Source organism: Sinocyclocheilus anshuiensis, unplaced genomic scaffold (genome assembly GCF_001515605.1).
Source record: "Sinocyclocheilus anshuiensis isolate Anshui unplaced genomic scaffold, SAMN03320099.WGS_v1.1 scaffold3077, whole genome shotgun sequence".
Lineage (NCBI taxonomy): Eukaryota > Metazoa > Chordata > Actinopteri > Cypriniformes > Cyprinidae > Sinocyclocheilus > Sinocyclocheilus anshuiensis.
In genome coordinates this window covers 345,508-352,339 of record NW_015554865.1, presented here as the reverse complement: position 1 = coordinate 352,339, position 6,832 = coordinate 345,508, and positions in this window count along the sequence as shown.

Genomic DNA, 6,832 nt, shown 5'->3' with positions numbered 1-6,832 from the left:
GTTATTTTTTTTTTTTTTGTTATTTTACCTGTAAAAGAAAACCTGCTTAATAAGTATGCAAGCAAGCACATCTGAATAAAAGGGCTTTTTCACTTCCATTTAATTGTAGCTATACGATTAATGTGGTTTGGAATTTTGTAATTGGTCAAATGTGATTGCATGGTTGATGTTTAACACATCACAAAAAATAATAACACTATAGAAAAAAAAAAGTAACCACTGCAAATAGCGAACAGATCAAAGTAGTCTTGTTGTAGCCTATAACAAAGTAATGGCTTTACAAAAATACGTCACAAAAGTAATTCTGTCCGTGTGCGATGATTGGATGTCCTACCTGCCTGTCAACCTATGTATTTGCATACCACCGCGCAGCCAATAGCGAGAGTTTGGGGGCGTGGCTTCCGCAGCAGCTGAGCCGGAGGGTGTTTAGCCAGACTTCTTGTGAGGAAAAACTATTTATAATAATTTGATGTTTGGGTTTCGATTGATACGATGAACTTGCGGAGTGTTCTTCGACAGTTAAGCTAAACTTCAAGTTAAAAGTAGTGCTAATATGTTGGAGCTTTAATATCTTTGTAGTTCCGCTAGGACACTAGTAGCACAGAAAAAAAAAGGCATAGTCCAGCTTTATTCCTATCAAAATTCAGCGAAACTTCATATAAGTAATGTGAAGAAAGAAAGAAAGAAAGAAAGAAAGAAAGAAAGAAAGAAAGAAAGAAAGAAAGAAAGAAAGAAAGGAAGAAAGAAATACATGAATAAATGAATGAATGTTTTTTTTTTTCTAATGCGTTTTAAAACTTTTTACTCAGTTGATGCTCATACAAGAATCTAACGTAAAATCTAATGTAAAAAATATATTTATATTTTTTTAGGTGTTATTAGGTTACTATTTCCGTTCAAATATTTATGCAAATCAAAGTCATGTAAATAAGTTAATGAAAGTGCAGGCAAATCTTCTGCTCTCTATTTTGCAATAACCGGCAAAACACACTGCAACATAAAGCTCTGTCAGATTCACCAAAATTCACTTGTGCACTAACATATTGTTGAACATATAAATCATAGGCCAGTCAACATGTTGTTTGCTCATATCAATAAAAACAAAATCAATTCATATTAATCACAAGTCAGTTTTCCCTGCAACCAGCAGATGTCCTCATTGCTTCAGTTCATTCAGCTATCAGTTAATAATCAGTTTCCATGGTAAACAATACTGGTCATACTTGGTTAAATCTGTTAGTTAGGTAAGAATCTGTCTTAAATACAGTTTGTTCTGAGAATGTCTAGGTCTGATACCAGACTGTGGTTTGATTTATGTTTGTCCCATCTGTCTTTTTGGATCAGAGTTTTTGGACCGGTTGTCCTTATCAAATTTTATTATTTATTTATTTATTTTTTCCATGCATGCAATGAAAAAGTATCTTCAGTCCAGCAGTAGTAGAGGGAACTGCTGACAATCACATGTTTTTCTCTCTAGTTAGTTTAGTTTTCAGCTAGTTTTATGGAAGACAGAATAAAGATTACATGGAAAATTACAAAACTGAAACATTTCAGTTTCGATCACATTTTGAAGAACAATTGCTGGTAATCATCTACTTCCACCGTAGGGAAACAAATATTATATGACCCTGGACCACAAAACCAGTCATAAGGGTCAAGTCATAATCTGAAAGCTGAATAAATAAGCTTTCCATTGATGTATGGTTTGTTAGGATAGGACAATATTTGGCTGAGATACAACTATTTGAAAATCTGGAATCTGAGGGTGCAAAAAAATCTAAATATTGAGAAAATCATCTTTAAAGTTGTCCAAATGAAGTTCTTAGCAATGCATATTACTAATCAAAAATTAAGTTTTGATATATATACGGTAGGAAATTTATAACATATCTTAATGGAACATGATCTTTACTTAATATCCTAATGATTTTTGGCATAAAAGAAACGTATAATTTTGACCCAAACAATGTATTGTTGGCTATTGCTACAAATATACCCCAGCGACTTAAGACTGCTTTTGTGCTCCAGGGTCACATATAGAAGTCAACCATTTGGTATCCAACATTCTTCAAAATATCTTCTTTTGTGTTCAACAGAAGAAAGAAACCCACTTAGGTTTGGAACAACATAAGGGTGAGAAAATGAAGACAGATTTTTTTTGGGGGGGGCGTTCTAACTATCCCTTTAAGACAATTTATGTTTGACATTTAATGTTGTATGTTCGTTTTTTTTGACACAGATGAAACTGAGGCTATATAGGGATTGAAGTACAGTGTGTTCAGTGGATTGTACTGTTGTTTTGTTTTGTAATCATACTAGACATTAGTATATTTTTGTATTAGTATTAGTGATTTTTAGCTTGGATGTCTCTGTTAATAGCACAGCACATGCGCGTTAAATTGCACGTTTCATCTGAAACTGGATCAGTGGGTCATCGGTGTGTACTGCACCTGTCACTCAGCATGTGAGGAAACCTCTGAAAGACCAAACTAAAGCAAGTCTATAAAAAAGTATAAATGTAAAAATGTTCATTATTTAATCTGTAAAGTTGATGTATCTGTAAAGTTAACGTGTGTCTATTTTTCTATGTGGATGAACTGGTTTACTGATATAATTCCTGAGGATGAAGATTTTCTCTATTAAAAAAGTGCTAATAGATGTTTTTACGAACTGAGGGATGAGTCAAAATAATTGTGTGTGGTAAATGACAGCATGCTAGAGATGCTGTAAAAGAGAGCGCAACTCAGAATACAATGGGGCTAAAGCCTGTCGATTATCTCCGAAAATTGCAACAAAACCCACCGCAACACTTCCCTGAATAGTTTGTCAATGTGCACTGCAGATCATCCAATAACATATTAATGTTAATATTTGGTGTATTATGTGATGAACGTTCACAATAAAATCAATAGGTTTTCAGCAACTGTTAAAAATTGGAAAATATGGTACTTGCGATAAGATGTTATTGGGGTCAAAGGCCATTCATTAAAAATATGAAAGGAGGAAGATGCAGAATACTTTTACTGCAACAGTTTCTGATACCTAATCCAAAATATGTATCCAACAAATGCCAGAGATGAGAGATAAATTGTGAATACTGGGGCGATTTGTGGAGCAAATGTGTCTTTTGACTGAGCATAAATCTTATTTTCAGATTCTTGTGAGCACTAGAATTGTGTATGATATAACAGCTCCTACAATAGTGCCTTCAATAAAACATCACTCTGAGAAAGAAACAAATCTCTAGAAAAAATGCATAATGTCCTGACAAAAAATAAGAAAAATTTCTAGCACATTTTCCATTAAGTCATTTCCTTCAACCCTAAAACACAATGTAATGCATAATTCAAAATATGGGTAAAACACCTTTTACAAAATCAATACAGAAAATTCCTTCATATTAACATGATTCATTGGGCTGACTTTTTGTACAGTGAATAAATTAATAAAAGTGAGCAGAATTACAGAATTCTGTTCAAATGCATTAAAGTATCAGTATTTCCAAACTTTTGTCGCTTAAATTCTAAAGCTGTTAACACTGTGAGCCTTCTATGCTTTTTTTTAAAGTGCTGCAGCTGATATCTCATATTTGATATTATTATTCATGATGTTTTATTATTCATCATGATGATTTTAATATGCATTATTTTCTATATGAATATGATTGTTTCCTGTTTTTCCTCTGTTACTGTATGTTCCCCTGCGATACGCAAAGGAAAATAAAAATGAACAGAATGTGAACAAATTGTAGGCGGTGATGTACTGTAAGCACATAAAGAGAAAGCACATCAAAGAAGATGCCTTATGAACTAATAGATGAAGCTAATGTATGATCCTGAACTGTGTTTCTATGGCAACAGAATAATTATCAATTAAATTATTGTAAGTTAACCTGAAATGTATGCAAATGATGAATATTATGATATGAATTAGTAGGCTTTAAGTCAGTGTTGTGACTACATTAGTGTCTTAACACTTTGGGCATTAAAGTATGTTGCTGACTGTATTTTTCTTGTTCAGTAATATTCATCTAATACATTATATCAATCAAATAAAAAAAGACAAAGTATGCAAACAGGTTTTCTGTAAGGGGTAGGTTTAGGGTTAGGGTTGCATTAGGGGATAGAAAATATTGTTCGGTCAGTATAAAAGTAATAGAAGTCTGTGGAAAGTCCCCACAATTCTGTGTGTGTGTGTGTGTGTGTGTGTGTGTGTGTGTGTGTGTGTGCATGTTAGTCACTTTCACCCTTGCGTCACAATACAATCTCACTTTGAGAATCTGCTGATTCAGATGATACCAGTTCTGTCATGAAAATGCATTAACCTGATCATGTACAACCTGTAAATCACTTATATTTTATTTTACATAAACATACAGCTTCACAAAATGATAGACATTTATGATATAATTTTTCATCTCACCTTGTGTTGCAACGCTCTCCAAAATATGTCGGGCAAACATTTAATTGTGAATTTTATCTGTATTTGTGCGCATAGCCGTTATTATGGGCCCTTTTCATCACAGTTTAGTTGTTCTCTTCTGCTTGTGTCTATAGGACCGATGGAAAATAATTGGATAGCCTACGCGTGACACAGCTTCTGGAAAACGTGGTGTAGGAGAGAAATGTTCAGGGACTCCTTGCCAAAGCAAGGTCAGTCTTGAAAATCTTTTGAAAGTCTTCGGTGATGACTCAGAGGAAACTAACTCTTATAAACCATAGGCCCACATGATGTTTGAGCGAACTGAACATGATCGAGAGCAAAATGTGAGGAGGAGCTCTTCAACCCATCAGTAGTCAGTTACAGGATACACTTGCAGATTTTTCACCATTTCTCACCTAAACTAAAACTAAAAACTCTTAGCTTTAGACCTGTTATCTGCATCACAATTAAAGTTCACACTCTGATTATGGTTTCTTGTTTGAAGTACTGAGAAATCTGCCAGTAAGTGTCAATGCTGTAGATATATCGCAGTTTCATGCAGCCAAACGCATATTTTTGTGAAGTTGGCCAATAAAGCAGCTCCTTGCAGTTCATTTTGTATTGAGAAGACATTTGTGATACCACAATAAGAGACTTGCAGGAGAAAAACACCAAAAGTAATACATGCCGATTATTAAAGACATAATCAACATATCAATAAGTAGCAGGTATTTAGTTCATGATTTAAATATAATTCAGTAGTTCTGAAATTAAAGCTTAGTCTGCAGGCTGTCACTAATGCAATACAAATACAAACAGTGCTAGGTAGATTACTTACAAATTGTAGTCTGTTACTGATTACATGTGTTTATACAAATTGTAATCAGAAATGTAATCTAGATTGCTAATTTTAGGTAATGTGTTCTGATTACTTTTGACCAAACTTGTTGATAGATTTGAATGGGATTATTGTTATTAAAGAGAGAACTTGTTCTTTGTTATCAACATCATGGAATTCAATAGACACTATATCACCTCAGGGTTTTCCAAACTAGGGTTAATAAAAAAAAGGAGTTTTATGAGTTGATGAAAATCTAGTAATTAATAAAATCATAAAAATATAAAATGAATAAATTGAATCATATCTGAAATACTTTATGTGTTTACCTGCATGTGACCATTAAACAATATCAGAGAACCATAAACATGCACATTTGTTAAATGGTTCAAATATTAAATTTAAATTTCAGTAAATTCATCAAGTAACTATTTTAGGTCAAAGGACAAAAAACTCACATGAACAAATATTAATAAACGTGAAAACAGCAATGACGTGGTCAAAGTCTTCTAGGTTTTACATATTTGTTTCAGTTATATATCAGCAGTAACTTTAATAATTATTAATCTGAATCGTCTCGTACATAAGAGGTGCTTTTGTCTCCAAATTCAAAAGTGTGGATCGCAAATTACTTTACATGCCATTCACGTGTTCTATTCAATGCTAAACAATATGACACAGTACAATTTTTTAGAAATAAAAACATATAAAAGAGAAAAAAGAAGAATTAGGGGCAATCGATAAATAGTGAATAATTAGCTGCCATTGTGTGAATCATTTGCAATCATGCAATCCATAAAAAGTAACTGTTATCTGATTATGAGGAATTTAAAATGTAACAATCTAAGATACTAATTTTTTGGAATATGATTAAATAATCCAGATTACATGTAATCATTAGTTACTACCCAGCACTGAATATAAATATTGTCAGATTCATCAGTGTTTAAATGGGAGGAAGGCATTTAGACAAATTCAAGCTTAGACATTCCGGGACGGCTGTCACAGTTTGAGTATTTAAGACACTGGAAAAGTACAAGCTGTGCAAAAGCTAATATTGCCAAATTCCTGAATTTAACCTACATTTTTATAGCCTGTTTCAATCATGTGATCACTGTGGAGCTACTGTGACACTTACAGCTGTTCCAGGGTAAGATGAGCAAAAATAAATGTACATTTTCCATATTTATTTATGCATACTGTGAATCAAATTAGGCATTTATTAGATGCTGGTGTGAGAGCAACATTTCAACGTTAAGGGACTGTACCTTTTATAAAGATAAAATTCTAATTACAAGGTGTTTCTCATTTTATACAGGCGATAATTTAGTTTTTTAGTAACTCGCTGATGAATTATTGTAACTCACCGATGAACAAATGTTCAATATAATATATATTCGTTGTTGAGGTTTGCACTAACTGAGTACAGGCGCCTTAACTGTGCTACGAATCTGTCATCTGACAAACTAAATGATAAGCCACTCTCACAATCACATTATAAAATGTAAAATACATTTCCATGGTAACCAGTTTTCCTATGTCCTGATTTCCCATAGCGTGTGTGTTTGTGTG